This window comes from Anser cygnoides, chromosome 2 (genome assembly GCF_040182565.1).
Source record: "Anser cygnoides isolate HZ-2024a breed goose chromosome 2, Taihu_goose_T2T_genome, whole genome shotgun sequence".
NCBI classification, from domain to species: Eukaryota; Metazoa; Chordata; class Aves; order Anseriformes; family Anatidae; genus Anser; species Anser cygnoides.
Genome location: NC_089874.1, coordinates 35,614,836 through 35,631,473, shown reverse-complemented (window position 1 = coordinate 35,631,473; position 16,638 = coordinate 35,614,836). Strand labels below are relative to the sequence as shown.

At 41.9% G+C, this 16,638-nt stretch overlaps 1 protein-coding gene and 1 long non-coding RNA gene across 8 annotated transcripts in view; one reads left to right on the top strand and one right to left on the bottom strand.

Moving 5' to 3' along the window:
• Positions 1-547, bottom strand: part of SNX10 (sorting nexin 10) — a 38,426-nt gene extending 37,879 nt beyond the window's left edge. Inside the window, exon 1 of one of the 6 annotated variants that reach the window (XM_048070332.2) lies at positions 318-547. The gene's annotated coding sequence lies outside the window, so the exon portion shown is untranslated. The remainder of the gene's footprint in view (positions 1-317) is intronic. The other 5 variants (XM_066991851.1, XM_048070334.2, XM_048070333.2 and 2 more) reach the window with 5 other exon arrangements.
• LOC125183528 (uncharacterized) lies at positions 510-16,208 on the top strand. 2 transcript variants are annotated; one of them, XR_010829192.1, is made up of 4 exons: positions 510-645; positions 994-1,112; positions 7,074-10,802; positions 11,072-16,208. It is a non-coding gene; the product is annotated as an uncharacterized lncRNA (long non-coding RNA). The 2 variants fall into 2 exon arrangements; XR_007165691.2 differs by lacking the exon at positions 994-1,112.
• Positions 16,209-16,638: the final 430 nt, after the last annotated feature.

Sequence of the window (16,638 nt, the reverse complement as noted above, 5' to 3'; positions counted from 1 at the left end):
CAGCAGCACGAAGCCTGCTGTTGGCACCTCCTTCCTTTTACAGGTTTTATGTTGTTTTAAACATATCGCCACCAGCTCGCTTCCGACCTTCCCCCAAATCCTCAGCGCTTTAGGCAGCACACGATTAGGCGCAAAATAAGGCCGTCTCCAGATTAACAAAAAGATAAATACGATGCATTAAAAACACAGTATTATGCATTAATACATATAAATACACTATAAATTTATATATAACACACGTAATTATGTGCATAGCGTATATATATTACACAGCGACGAGCTGCCCGGCGCTGCCCGCTGCCGGCACCGACACCCACCTCACCTCGGGGCGCGGCGAGCCGCCCTCCAGCAAGCCTCGGTAACGCACCCTGGGTCGGTCGGTCTGTCGGTCTGTCCGTCCGTCTGTCTGTCTGCCCGTGTGTCCGTGTGTCCGTCTGCTCAGCAACCACAGCCGGAGCCGCCCCTAAGCCGGGCGGTGCCTCGCACGTCAGCGGCACCGGGAGGGCCCGCCCGGCCCCGGCCCGTGTCCCCGTCCCCGTCCTTGTCCCCGCCCGGCCGCCGCCGTCACCTGGGGCCCGTCCCCTCGGCAGGAGGCAGGGACGGGGACACCCGCCCCGCTGGGAGGCGAAAATGAGCGAAAAAAAGGTAAAATTGGGACTGCCGGGGAGCTCCGTGCGCAGGCGTGGAGAAGGGGTCTGCGGGAGCTGCGGCGTGGGGCTGCTGAGGGGATCGTAAAGAAAGGTGGCTTGGGGGCCTTTTAGCTAAGGGATTAAAAGAAATAGTAATTAGGACCGATAAACCCAATAAATTACATATGTATATCTTTTAGAGGAGGAATGAAATCTCTCCTGAATGTTTATTCCCTCAGGAAATCAAAATGCCAGTAATTTTGGTTGGTTTTCACTTTTTTTTTTTTTTTTTACCCCAATCACATCTTTGAGAGCTAGATGTTATCCTTTCAAGAGTTCTTTTTTTTTTTTTTTTTAAATAAAGGACTGATACTGCGTGAAATATTGGAGATGTGCCAGGAAACAGCGCTGTGACTTCGTGCCCCATCTCTGCAATAGCCCATCCGTGGGTAGTGCAATCAGGCTTCTAAAAAGTAACTAAAGGTAGTGCAGTCTGGCTTCTAAAAACTGCCTTAATGAGCCTAGGGAAATCGTTTCCCTGTGAGATGTTGGTCTCTTGCTGCTAACGATAAACATGTCTTTTCTTTTTTTCCCCCAGTTCCTCCACCCGCTAAGGCAGGGAAGGCCGGGGCGCCTCGTGCCCTTGGAGCTCCCAGACGTGTTTCCCGACAGGGAAGGCAGATTTGCAGGCAGCATCTTCCTTGTGAATCGGGAGTCCTGGAAAATGCTTCTGGGTGCTGGAGCATTGCTGCGCACCTCTGGCCTATGCCAATTTCCAGGGACGTCTGGGGACTTAGCATGGCTCAGGAGCTGGTCCCAACGTACAGCTTCTTTGGACCACTGCTCTGGAGCAGAACCAAGATTACTGAAATGGACAGGGGCTGTGTCAGAGCAGCTGCCCTCTGTTACCAGAGAATAGTTCAGCTCACATACAGTTTACTGCTATAGAGGGAAGCATAAACAAAGTACAAACAGGGCCTTTGAGCCCCTGTTACATGCAGACTTAACTTGTAGTCAGGCTTCACGTGTGAGGACCCAGCTAACTGTGTTATCTCTGGGAGTTCTCTTCATTTTTTGCTGACATTTATTCAGAGTAGAGGTGTATCTATTACAGTGATTTTAATTTTGCTTTAAGTGAATGGAATTACTTGAAGCAGCAGAAGGTTGTCAGGAGGAATTCTCTGAATGAATAGGCTAGGAAGGTAAAGCTAAGGTTCTTCCTGTGTGCTGAAATCATTTTAAGAGTAATAAATAAAAGCACCTTAGGGAATATACACTAATTTGAGTGGAAGGTATTACTTTTCTGTTACAACAAGTAGTAAGAGTTTCTACTTCCAAAGTGATGAAATACTCTTTTCTTATCTATGTACTGTTAAAGAATCACCAAAGAATCTGAGCAACTTCTCTGATTTTTAAAAAGGAGAAGTGATTTGAATATATGTTTACTTCATTCCTAAATATTGAAAAACGTACGATATTGTCTTAGTCTTTTAATGTAATCTGTGGGTTGATTTTTCCCATAAGATACGAAAATATGAAGCAAGTTCTGGGATTAAAAAAAAAAGAAAAAATATTAATTTGTTTTGCAGCAGAAAAGCCCAAAATTTTCATCGGATAGGAGCCATTACACAAAACAGTACAGAAACATGTAGAGATCAATATGAACAACAACTTACTCGTAATGATGAAGTACAGAGATTTCCAGGAGTGTTAGATAAAGGTGTCTGCATCAACCTTTTTGTTCTGAAACATTTGTCACTTTTGGTTCAACAATGATGGCATTGGAAACCTCCTGTAGTCTAGACAGGGCTACAAGTGGCTGCTGGCATCTGTCTGTCCTGTAAAGTTATTTACAGCCAATTTTTGTGAGAGGATGGTGAGAGTTCCAAGGTCGGCCATCAGATTTTGTGGCTGTTACTTTCTGCCAGACAGTGTTCTGGTTCTGAGTCCGTTTTGGTTCTGAGAAATGATTGACAAAGAAAGGCCAGATAGAAAAGACAGAAATGAAAAAGGAAGACCAAGGCTAGCTGGCAATTAAATAGCTTTCTGCAGGATTGCTAGTGTAAACTAGTTTTCAGAAGGCGAGTTCTTTTTATACTTTAACATAATAAAGATAATTATCAATGAGATTTATAAATCTCTCCGTTATTTCAGCATATGTGTGAAATAATGCCGCCTCTAAACCACACAATTTTGCCAGGAAAAAATCCCAATTAGATACAGTCACATTTAGCAAACAGAAGATGTACAAGCAAGTGTTCTTAATGAAAAAGAGAAAAAATCATTATGATAGGGGACACATGTCTCTTCCAGAGTCCTGTTCAAGCTTCCAAACTGTTTGTTTATACCATTTCAGTGCTCAATTCCTTTTTAAGGCTTTTTTGTTGTTGTTGTTGTGTCCCATTTCAGTGTCATATTGCATTACCTCTTTCTATAAGGGTGTGGTGTGCAGATATTTTCCAGGAAAGAAACGAGATAGGAAAACATCAGAACTTACCAAGATGACTGTTTGCACTGAGCAGCAGAGCTTGCATATAAAAGGACCAGCTGCTGATCACGTAGCATCCACATTTTGTGGTTCTGAAGTGGAAGATCTGTCCAAGACCTCCTTGATGAGTTTCTTCAGAGAAGTGTGTTCTTTTGTGGGGGATCTATTTATTTATTTATTTTATAGCTTAATTCACCCACTTGTCACACACAGAAAATTTTAGTAATCTGTCATCTGCACTGAAATTTCCTATTTTATGTTCGGTTCTCTACTCATACATGGATGACTGGGGCCATATGCTCCAACTCCTTTCCATTCTTCCTCTTGCCAGCAGAACAGGCTCTCGGTTTGCATTGAGCTATGTAATGCTGTCTGGTGAGAGATCCAGAGGGACCTGTTGGATATTGCTCAGAGCATCTACGCCTGTGCTACTGCAGGGGAAACAGCTATCAATTCAGCAAGCAAAATTTGGGATAATTGCATCTACTAAATAAAATATTTACAGGAAAGAATCTATTAGTATAAAACATAGCATCCTAGGAAAACATCAGGAAAGACTGAGAAAACAGGAGGAAAAATAGGAAAAAAAAGACCAAAAGGACAGGGAAAAGAGAATAAATATTCCGAGGAAAGGGATAGAAATGAGAGGTAAGTGGAGTCTTATAAAACTGGTGTAAACAAGGGAAAGTGATGACTTAGGCTAGTTCTGTTGCCCTAACTACATTTTCTGTGAAGTTCTCATACTATTTTTGCCCCGCTGTTTTCACACCAGTGGCGTTGTGCCATGACATGATGCTCAAGAATGCGTTTCCACCAAGGTTTCTCTGACAGCTTCCCAGGGATGCAGCTCTGGTGCTGGTGTGAACGGTGGAGGCTTGCTGCTGACATTATCTAACCCGCTGATCCGAGGGGATTTCTCTGTCTACACCTACAGCTTCTTCTTGATGCTGTAATAAATCAATTCCAGTTACTGAAGCATAAGATGTTTTCTCCCTGCTTCAGACAAACAAGGGGGACTTGATTCTACAAGAGCTCTTAAAATGTGCACTGAAATAAAGTATTACCCTGCTATCATGACATCAGTTCAATTTATTTCAGATTAAAACTGCTACAGCTATGGCAATCCATTGCCTCAGAAGAGCAAACCTAAGTGCATCTATGTTAGCATTTTATTTCAGTTCTGTTACACAGTTTTGAAGCAAATTGGGTTGACATCTTCTCCTCTTTGTCCCGTTGGTGGAGCATCCCCACGACACGCAGAGGAAATGTTTCACCTGAAATGTAGCAGGAAGCTGTGCTCCAGCCACAAATGGAGTGCCCTAGAAATACAAACCCGACGAAGCAAGCACAGTGTGGAGGCTGGTCTTCCGCTCAAACTAGGGTGCAGTGCAGAGCTCTTCCTGTTGTGTCATCCCGCGTGCTGACACAGGCATCGCCTAAGTCACGCAGTGATTAAAACACCAGTGCTGCTGGCCCCATGTTTATGGCCTCAGCTATTTCACTAGGCTGGGATAAAGCTCAACATCCAGAAGATGCTGCAGGACTGCTTGGATCCAGACTGCCTGGCCACATTATGAAAAAAATAATTTCAGATACAAAAGAAAATTACTGAGTTCACAAGATACCCTTCCTTGGACTAGAGTTAGAAAACAAGCACGCAGGGAGCATTGTGGACATAAAAATAAACGTTTTTAAAACTCCTGTAATCTCCTCTTCGTAGCCAAAGAGGGGAGGTGATCGTGCAACATTAGTCTGTGGTGGGATTCTTAAACATTGTACTTAGGAAGCCCAAATAAATAATGACAGTAGCTGTGTTACTGCTTGCAGTTTTAAAAGATTCTTGGTGCTTCGGTGCTGTGGGAGGTGTAAGGGTTAAGAAAAGAATGAGAAGAAAGAAAGGAGCTCTTCCAATATTTTTGTTTGTGTTCTATGGTGGAAAACAATTTTCCCCTCAACAATGTTGTCATTTTGTATTTGGCAAGTATTGATTATTTATTTATTTATTTATTTATTTTTGTAGCTTGTTTGCAGTAAAGCATGAAATGAACACATTTGCTGGTACTTGTAATTTTTAGCCCTTTTCTAGGTGCATGTATAACAGTAAGCAGTTGAATAGATTTAAATACTCATATCCATGAGCACAGCATTCCTTCAGGCAGGTTGGACAGATGTTCTGATACCTAAAGTTGCTGGAGGAATGAAACCCGTAGCCTTGGGTTCTCCTTTTATGTGAGCATAGCTCAGGGAGGAGTTTTGATGAAAACAGAACAAGCAAGTTAGTAGTACGCTGGAAATTTTAATGCCATTAATGTAGTAGCTTTAAACTTGATTTTGCAAATGCAGTGCTCTCAGCAGCATCTACTAAGTTTGCAGTCTCAAAGGTGCCTGCCATAGAAAAGCAAAGTCTGCTCAAGCAAAATTGGGTCAGACGGAGGGAGTGAGGAAGGGAAAGAGGGAGGGAGGGAGGGAGAGAGAGAATTATTAGCATTCACATGGAACATGAAGGACTGTTTATTTTGTTTCAATTTTTCCCCCTTAAATAATTCCAATTTTCTGTATTATATCTCATGTGAAGACAAGCTAAAATGGAAGGCCTCTGTGTTTCTAGAGTGAGGAGGAAGAAAGGTATCAAATGAGAAGAACAATTAGTAAAAACTGCACGCTATCTTTTTCAACTCCAGCAGAAACCAAATGCTTTATTAAAAACTGGAAACCATCAAAAAGAGCTACAATTCTTTGCCATCCTTGCTGTTGCAGAGAGTTAGCTGGCCGAACTGCAAGTCTTGCATGATTTTCTGAAGTACAAATAAGCCAGCATGAAATAAACAAGAATATTTTTAAAGGGACTTCTCCTTTAAACATTTGATAGCAGCAAAGGAATACAGACTTCCTTTTCCCTTCTTCTTTCTAACTTTGTTTCCTACAAGGTGTTTGTTGATTCCTCACTTTATTTCTGGCCAATTTTGGTTCTGTTTACTTTTGTTTTTCTAGGTCAGGTTTAACAGATTAACAGAGAATCACTATGTTTATTTGCACAGATCCACCAGGCTGACAAAATCAGCACCCAGAGCAAATGCCTGAGCAACAAAATATACAGCCTTCAAATCCTGCTTGATACTTAGGACTATTTCAGAGCAGATGATAACGGTGTAAAACAGTGGTTTGCTGGAAGAGTCTCAGGTGCTGTTTTTCCATCGGTAGTTTCTTTCTGGTTCTTTGCCGGCTTCTTCTGAAATAGACGTGTACGGTGGTTGTTCTTGAATAGGAGGATTCCAGATAAGTGTTATATTTTCTTATTTCCCAGTTTTCCCTCCTACTTCTGGCTCTGCGTACTAGGATGCAAGGCCCCAAGGCCGAGTCACTGACTGCCCTATTTTCCCTGCCTCCACCAGGGGCTCAGTAGTCCCTCAGCCTCCGTGGTCAGGGCAGATACAAACATCTCCTTCAGACATTTCAGGCTGAATACAATTAAATTTGTCCTCTGAAAACATCTGGGCTCCAGTGTCTGTAAAGGCAGACGAGGACAATTTCATACCTCAAGAGGGAGGCATCTGGGTCAGACTGTCTGTAAATGATAGTTTTTTCTTTTGGCTTGGCCATGAGCCGTTGGCCATGTGGTTAGCACAGAAACTGCGTGGCACATGAAAGGTATACGGACTAGGGATGTGGGCTACTCTTCACTCCCCACCATTGTTCTGATACGTTCATAAAAAGAGGTAGAATAAGAAGAAACTTGCAATTTTGCCAATCCAAGGACTCTTGGTTAACATATCCTGTATTTATATTCTTTTTTTTTTTTTTTATGGAAAGAAAATTCCCATGCGCCATTCTTTTATTTATTCCACATCTGAAAAACCATGACAACATTATCCATCCTTTGTCAGCCTTAGAGGGAGACCTGTTTTGAGCAGATTGTATATGTGTACTTCTAAATGAGCATCTGTTTCATTTGGCAGGTTAATTTTCACCACGCTGCGGAAGCCTGTGGAACATGTCTCTCCTACCAACCTCACCCAGAGCCAGAGGAACAGAGGTGGGGCTGACCCGCTGCCATGACTCCTGCAGTGGACTTCCAGGCAGTGTCCATGCAATGACTTGCTACGGCAACTTTTTGTTGCCCACAGGCAAAAGGAGTTGAGAGTAACTAGCGAGGGGAGCCAGGGGAAGCCTGAAGGGAAGCCAATAAAAAGGCCAGGAGGAATGAGTGGTTTTGAGAGGCATTTGGGTTGATGGTTTTTATCTGAGATGAGCACAGACACTGGGGACCAAGTTCGCAGAGAATATTTTAAGAGAAGCTGTAGCAAGGTGGCTACAAATGAAGTTGGAAGATTAAGGACAGCAAGGTGGGTAATTAGGAGAAGCAGGTTTGGAAACACAAAGACCTACTGGGCCTGGCATTACTGACAGAAGGGTGGTGTTACTGGGGAAGTGACCACTTTTCATAACAGCTGAAGCATGTACACTTGTTCTAATCACACACAGAGAGGAAAGAACGTTTCCCGCTGGTACTTTGACAGCAAAGGGTCAGGACTTAAATCTGTGTCAAAGACCCAGCAGCTGAACAAGTTACCACACATCAGCTGAGTTACAATAACCGGTGTTGGTTCATTGAAATGCCATATCGTACTATCTAATTTAGCAGGAAACAAGAAAGATTTAAGTGAATGCTATCATCTTGCATTCCCTTCTTTGAGATCATGGTCTGTGGGCAGCTTCCACAGCTCAAGGAGCAGATTCCTGCTACTTTGCAGGAATTCTCGTGCCATTATCTTCCCTTAGCCCCATCGCATGGTCTACATGGATTTATGCTATTGTACCTGTCATTCGGGGGGCTAATCTTTTACCAGAATAAATACACCAGTACAATTCCTAGTACTAATGTATTATGCTGTTTTAAAGCTATTGCAAATAAGTATAACTTACCCTTTTCCTTAGCACAGACATAAGCTTATCTAGTGCCAATTTAATGAAGTCTTTGACAAGGTGGTATTATTTTAGACATACCTGCATAGTTAGAATGGTACAACTCTCATACAGGGGTACTACTCTCATCTGCAGACAAACTCCAGCCCAGCGTTTAACATGTCAATGGCTGTCACTTTCAATTATATCAATACCTCGTTGCTGCAACAAAAAAAAATCTCAAGTACATATGGGTGAAGCCTACTGAGCCAGCTGATGTTAACCAGAGGAGATGGCAAGCAAAAACGTCTGGTGCTTAGAATCCCCTCTTGACTCTATTTTAGGTTTGTCTCAAGGGGTCTTGTTTAGTCTCTCAGCGGTTAGTCAAGTGTATCAGATACCTGCTGCTGCTCAGCACAGCTACATCAGGCAGGTTTCGCCCTCCTTCTTGACCGTGTACTCTGCACATTTTGGAGGAGTGCATCCATTGCCTTAAAGGCACTGCACTGAATAAATTCATTTTTTTTTCAAATCTGTATAGAATAAGCAGTTATACTCATGTAATATTTAAACTTGTGATAAAATTTACATCATATGCACTAGTATATTTGAAATGGCGTTTTGATTGTCCCATAAACAGACAGAAAACACATTCTAGGGTGCAAGTGGTGCCGAACTGCTGTTGCTTCTTGGCAATCAGCAGACTTAACTTTGTGAACTGCATGGCTGACTTGCAGCAATATCTCAGCACCCCAAGCAGCTTCTGGCTAGCTATTACCTCATCATGAAGCCACGCATTCAATGGGTCGATTTCCTTCACTTTGTAAATTTACGATGAAGGAGCAGTGCACTTTGTGCTACCTTGCATTGATCTATATAAGGTGGTTACTGTGAAACGATCTAAAGTGGGGAATTCAAAGCCCAGCAGGCACTGTGCACCAGTTCCTCATGTAGATGCACTTGTTTTACATGAAGAATGCTTTTGTTTGCTTTTAACATATTTCATTTCTCATGTGTCTTAAGTTAAACCACACAAATGCATACTTATTGCAAAAAAAGTGCTCCCCCAGGGAGGTGTTGCAGAATAGATCCTCTGCTGTAGCTGGTCTGAGCTATTTCCTGTGCAGGCAAGTCCTAGGGTGTACATCGTTTCTTTGTCTGCCTTAATGACTTTAATGGGAGGTTTATTCATTATATTGTGTGGCCAAACAAGCTAAGGCCAAAGACTCTGTGACAGATGTGCTCCTTAATTAGATATGCTTTCAAGTAATTGAGGGACTCCTCAGTTTCTGCTTATGCCTAAATTACTTCTTTCTGATTCCAAATTCCAAAATATATATTTTTTAGTTTTTTAATTACCTTGTAATCACCAGTGTGGATATCAGGGGAACTTCTGTGGTGGAAAGAGTGGTAAGAATTTCCTAGTCAAATTGCTACAAAACCCTTTGGTCTGGCCTTAGGATTAGTTGGTGCAGTAATGTTAGTAAGGAGGATTGCAATGCGTCCTGTCTTCAATCAGCTTGCGACAGGGGATTCCCTCGTGCACTTGGTACAATTTCAAATAAATATTTCCATGCTGCTCTGTGCCGTTCTCACTTCATTAGCACAATTAAGCAAGGAAATAAGTCTTGTTACATGGATTTTTTCCCCATAAAGTTGCTGCATTCAAAATAGACGCAGGCAGTGAGCAGTCTGTACCGCTGTAATTCAGCAGTTTCAGATAGCAAGTAGTACAGAGGATGATAAGGAAGAGTAGGAAGCCTTCAATTGTTTGAATTTCATTTCTCCAGTACTACAAAGTATCTTTTAAGTTCGTAATTGTGTCATTTGAAATGTCCTACAGTACTGCTGGATTTATGTACATACATTGTCCTCCACAAATTCAAGTTTTAGTACTGCCTTTAACTTCAGTTTTGCCTTTGCAATGCACTGCCTAACAAATCAAATTGCCTCTTCAAAAAAAAAAAAAAGCATCTCTTATTTTGAGAGAAGTTAATATCTATCATTTGAAAGAGTGGGGGACTAGGAATTGAGCCTGCAATGGTCTCAGCATTGTAGGGTTTTTGCAATAACCATAAGACATGAGAAATGCCCCATATGTCTTCTTTCCACGTAACATCCCCAGTATATGCTACAATCATTCCATCCAAATGGGTAAAGCTCCCTCTGCTATTTGCATCGTTTTTCTTCAGCCACCTTGCTGCATCCTCAGCCTTGCATCAGCAGGTCAGCTCTGTGAGTCCAGTCCAGTATTTACCAGTGGTATTGCAAAAGGATGGGGAAATGTTTCAGTCAGAACTGTTTCAAGTGCTATTTTAGCACAAGAACGTTCTTGGAAAGAGAGCGATTTATCAACGTGTAATCTTTCAGCCAGTTTGGAATATCTGCATTTTACGGAGGCAACATTTCCAACTGCTAAGAAACTTTCCCAAATCTGCTTACCAGCATTTGCTGCGGCTGTTTTGTTGTTCTCGCACAGGAAGCAAATGGATTCTCCTAGTGCTCAGCATTGCTACAGAACAGCTACCCTGCAGTCCCCATGTTTGCTGCCTGCTGCTACTCCACAGCTGTCCCAGATGAAATTAAACAGCTCCAGTCTCCTGTCCAAAAGTTCAGTAAAGCCAGTTAGATGCCAAGGGAGCAAATAGTAAGTTGGATCTCCTAGGACATCACACCACCACCAGTGTGAATACCAGCCATGAAACTGGCAGCAGGAATGTAGCCACGGCTGTCACAAAAACCATCTTGAGAAGCTGTTATTTCTCACAAGAATTATTGGTGGGGTAAGCTATTCCATTACAATATCTTCTCTCTGCTAAGGGTTTGTAATATTAATTAGCGTTACCTTACGTATTTATTCAAGTTTCAAAATGCTGCCATAACTTAAATGTTATCATTTAGTCATTGTTCATCCTAACAATACATTTGGAAACTTCAGCATGGATGTTGCATGTCTGCCATGGGATAAAGAAAACCAGTGTCTCTTTATTCCAACCTTGAACCATAGTTACGCAGCTAATATTGAACGCGTAATACTACCTTTATTCTCCAGGCCCAGTTACTTCCCTCTGAATGAACACAACATCCTCTTAATGGGGGCACAAATCTTCACGACAGGAGCTCCGACTGCTGATCTACTGGCAGCGAATTGACTAGTCACTAGAAAGCAGCGAGCAGGATTAGATTCCTGAAGGATGGCCCAGAACCATCTTGAGGGAAGTCACTGTTCACCTCTGAAATCCCCAGGGCACTGCTTCCCATTCCGTTCTTGGTACTCTCTTGTCCCAAGAGGAGCATCACAAGGAGAAGGCCGTACAGAAATATCCACTTTCACGATCCCTCTTCTCCAATGGCTGTCCCCGTTACACCACAGTGGACAGGGTACTGGCATCTTCCACCCCTTCAAGGTTGTCCACCAAAACGAGGCCATGCACCTGAAGAACTTTTTGGTATTCATGGCTTTCAGAAAGATGGTGCGCAGCGCTTTGGGAATGGCACCGAGACTCTCAGCAGCAAATTCACTGTGGAGCACTGAAACTGGAGAACGGCTACTTGGTTCATTTGCCCCCAGTCCGGAATATTCCAGTAGGTTGGAAACTGCATCCTCTGGTGCTGTCAAAGGTACAACACCGCAACGTAGCACACAGGCTATGAGTTCTTCGCAGTGGGAACAAAAGGCAACTTCACCTCCCGGGCATCATCGCCCTTCTGAGAGGGGAGGAACAGAGTGGGGCAACCTGCTGGTAAAACGCACCAGCCGCAGGTCCCTTCGGCCGTGACACTTTGGGGGAGTCAGCAGTGGGATGGCCGCAGGGTGGCTGACTCCCTGCAAGGCTCCAGACACCTTACAGGTCATACACAAGCAGGTGTGCTTGCAGAGCTCCTCTGGTTCCCCATCACGGGTTCCTCAGGGTCTCCGCAGGCAGCACGGGTGCAGGCACCCCACCTGCTGGAGAGGACAGGGTGCAGGCAGATGCATGACTCAGCCTGGAGTGCCATCTGTTGAATCACCAGGCACGCTTACATGCTTAAACCCAGAAGCCGCATCTTGAATAACCCCACGAGCCAGTATCTCATTCAAAAAAGATATGCTTAACTATTTTTTTTTCCTAATCTGAGGGGAAAGCATACATTTTCTGAGCAGTGATCTGCAGAATACTGACATCCTAGGGTCTGTGACAAAACAACAGAATTTCAAAGGGAAGCCCATGAATTCTGCAGATATGCAATCTCCCAAATATATATATATATTTAAATCTAAAATCTACAGCGTATTATTCTATTAAAGCAAAAGCTTTAAACACCTCCACCTGGCTTATTAATACTATAATTATTAACACTGGAGTGGCACTCAGGCGAATGGAAGTGTTTCATCTGGCTTTTGTTCAGAAATGGTGCATCTTCCCTACGTTACCTGGGCTCCATGATGGAAGAAGCAAATGGTTTCAGTTCTTTAGCTTCTCAATATATTTAGCATAAGCAACATTTCGCGGTTCTAGGAAAACCGGCATCACAATTAATTCCCTGTCTTTTGATTGTTATTTTAAAAGGTGGGGTAGTAGTTCAAGCATTCTTTGTATTTCAGACATTAAAGAAAAAAAAATTAGCAGTCTCATTCTGTCCGACTTTCAGTAATATGCCTTTTCTACACGAAGACAAAACTTTCTGATTGTTGACCAAGACTCAGATCTTTTTGAGGAAGACTTTGAAGCAAAAATACATACACATCTCGACTCTGTGCATAACAGTGCACCTGAAGGAAACCATTTTGGGGAAGGAGGAATTCGATCTAGATGCTAGCGATGCCTCCCCTGCTCCAGAAAATTGGAGTGATTGGTACATTCAATAAAGAAAAGAAAAGTAACCCTGCCTTCTAGTACAACACCCAGAAGGGCTATCCTTTCACCAGGTAAAAATTCTTTTTGCAGACAGTGCAATGAACGTAAGTACTTGACCACTTACTAAAACCATCATCTAATAAAAAATTTCATCGCAATAGGTTATTGCATTCTCCAACACCACACCATCAACACCAGTGTCTTTAGACTTCAGAGTATGAGCTCCCAAATGGATGGTGCCATCTGGAGCACTGGGAATCACATCCAATTCTCTCACCATGTAAATGTTAATAAATCCCACAGCACCTTCCAAGGAAGAAAAGCACCCTTCCTTCTTGTACGGGGGTAGATAAATTGCAGGCTCTTTCTCTGGGAGAAATGCTTCAGTTTTGCTTTGCATGCACTGCTTTTAGCTTAAACCATTTACTGTTTGAAATAAGAGCTCAGAATGTTTCGATAGAAGTCCCCGAAATGGATTTTGGGAGATGTTTTCCATTTGAACTTCAAAAAGCTCTGATGTTACCCAAGTTGACCGCTGGAATTGTCCTAACGGCGGCATGAGCACCGTAAAGCTCAAAGCTTCTGCAGCCTCCTCCCAGGTCCCGCTGAGACACAGGTACCACCAAACACTTGTACATCATGTGCTGCCGCAACTGAAGTCTGGGAAAACAGCAAAACGCTATTAAACTGAAATTCCCTGTAAACAGCACACATTTGAGAAAGATAAAAACAAGTAGTCAGCATATTCGCTCTGCAAAACGAAGCGCTGTGGCACAGCTCCTCGAGCTACCAGAGATACATCTTCATAAACCAGCAGAAGCGCGGCTCTGCTTGGCCCTACGAAGTTTTGGTGCACTTTGGCTTGCAAGGTGCAGCCAGTCTGTGCAGCAGGGTGTTTCATGTGGGGGAGGCACCTCTCAAACTTGGGGGCATCTGGCTCGGCTGTTAGTCGGGGTCCTCCCTCAGCAGAGCAGACATGTCTTAATGGAATCAGTTCAATGCAAAAGCTGAGTAAAAGGAGGTGGTGTTCGGTGAAGAAATTCCCAACTGAAAATATCAAAGGTAAGGAAAATGCTGAGGATGTTGCAGACAGCTTTTAGAACAGGGAAGGGGGACAATCTTTAAGAGTGCCAGAGCCTAATTTAGGTGAGTAAATAATAAGATAAATAATAACTTGCATTTAAACAAAAAACGTTCTCTTTACACTTGAAATTACAGCAACTTACATTGAGTCCTAAATGTATATAATCCGTTAAGAAGACTTCAAGCAGTTTTAAAGAGAACTGGATCATGAATCCAGAATTATCATGAAGCATATAAAATTGGTTTCTGCTGAACTGATAGAATTAACTTGCAATGCTGGTTGCTTATTTTGCATATACTAAGAACATTCATTTTATTCCATTTAACAGCAGTTCTGCAATGAGTTCATTAAGGAGCAAGCCAGTCAAAACTAAAAGATGATATTTTTTCCCAGTGAAGAAGAACTGGGTCATGAGAGGTTGATGCCACAATTAATTACAGTTTAAATTTGGGAAAACCTAGCACTACCTATAAAGAACACATGCTGGTAGAACTCTTCAACTGGAAAACTGATTGCAGTTAAAATTTCTCAACAAGAAGAAATGTGGTTTTGTTTAAACAGAGTATTTTCTTCAGTCAGGGAGAGGAGTAGTATAGGAGCGGAGACAACTAAATACAACTTCTTGGGGGGTGTGGGGGATGCTTTGGGGGTGGGTTGTGGGGTTTTGTTTTGTTTTGGACAGTAGCATCAACACAGAAAGATCACGAAAAGACAGCCTGCAATCTTTGTTTCAGTATGAGGAAGGACAATGAGCAGAAACCTCCGCACAACTCACTAACTACAGAAGATATTTCATTTATTTAATCAGTTAATTTTAAATTAATAACATTTGATAATGTCTTTTTGCATATGTACCCAGCACATTCAGCATAATTTTACATAACTTGTAACTTTAAAGTGTTGCATTTCATTACCGTCAAAATGCAGTTTGACACAAATGGAGGGGAAATAAAAAGGAAACATACCAGTCAGCATTTCTACCATCATAATGTAAAAAAATTAGATTTCTAAGTGTATAACAAGCCGTATAGTATTTCAACGTGAATACAGTGCATTTTTACAGATAGTCAGAAGGAAGAACCAAATATAATGTAAAAGCTGTATCTAGATGCAAAACCACATTTTAAAGGTTACAAATCATTGAGCATCAACCTTTCAACAAAAACCTTTACGTCTACCACTTACAATAACCAATAAATTGACTTTTTAACCTATATTGATTCAAATCAGCAACTTCTTATAAACTTGATATCCACACTTGAACAATGTAAAGAAACGGCAAAGTTCAGACAATCAAACACAAACTTGAAAATAACTACCTTAAGACTCTGAACTGAAAACCACTTCATACTGAAGAAACAGGCAGGAAAATGCATGCTGCTTTAGGATTCTTGTTTAGTCTGTCTATTTCTCAGACAACTGGGTAAAAAAGCAATGATTTAAGAATCCTATACATGAGGTGTGTTAATATTCCTAATAGAGGCCCCAAAGAATTAAGCCATGAACTCTGTAGAAGACTTGCACATATGACAAATGCAGGGTAATTTGTCAAAGGAAGAGGCAAGAGAAGCTAGCTAAGCAGTGAAATTTATCATTAACTGGAGTAAGGGAACCCCTGCACTAACACAGATAGCAATTTTTTTTTTTCCCCACAGCCACAAACAGTGACTGAACTGTGCCCAAATCCAGTAAGTAAAAATCTTGACAAGGCTGTTACATATTAAAAAGGTAATTTAGCATCAGTTTAACCACCCATGTTTAACTGCAATTAAGTGTTTTACAAGTTTTAATTCACTACGTAAATGGCTTTTGAAACTACATGAGAACAAGTATTTTTAGTCATGATTTATGAAACTGTATCAAAAGAACATCAAGCATAGATTAAATTCCTTCATTTGCTCTTCAAAATACCATGTGAGGTTTCCAGGAATATTTTTATGCATTTTTTTAAAAAAACTTTCTAAGAAAGCATACTGAGGGAATCTTAACCATCTCTCCTAGGACTCTGCCAGTAGCACATTACACGATCATTTTAGTCAGAACTCTAAACTGAGAGGAATTCTGAAACAAGGATGGCCATTGAGAAACAAAGAGGCAAAGCTCAAGGCAAACTCTGCCATAGTAATCAGAACACAAATAAAAGAACATGCACAGATGAAAGCAAGTGAAAAGTGGGAATGACAACTGGAAAAAGAGTGGAAAAAGGCAACTTTCTTCCTCCTGAGTTCCCCACCCCTTACCTTGGCCCTTCTGAGGGCATTCCCCAAGAAGCAGATAATAAACTCATTTTAAAATTTAATCAGGAAGAGAAACAAAGTCTCGTTTAAAGCATATGACTTAGAATCTTGATTAAAATATTAGACTTTAAAGGCAGAGGGCTATGTAAGTATTTTCAGGCCACTGCTTGAAGCATAATTCTACCTGAACCATTGCTAGTATAGCCCTGTATTAAGACCTGAAATTAGAGCAAAGGCTGACGCTGTCAACAGATCATTTTTTTCCCCCAGTACAACCACAGAGGCCACTTGGCCTTGTGACCGACAGCCATACCCAGGCCGCATGGCTACTATCTGTGACTTAAACAAGTACCAAAGCACATTCATTTCACAGCACAAAAAAGTTGGCCCTTCCTGACTGAAAAAAAATTATACCTCAGGCACTGTTCACCAAAAATATAGAGAACCAAAGCCTGGTACT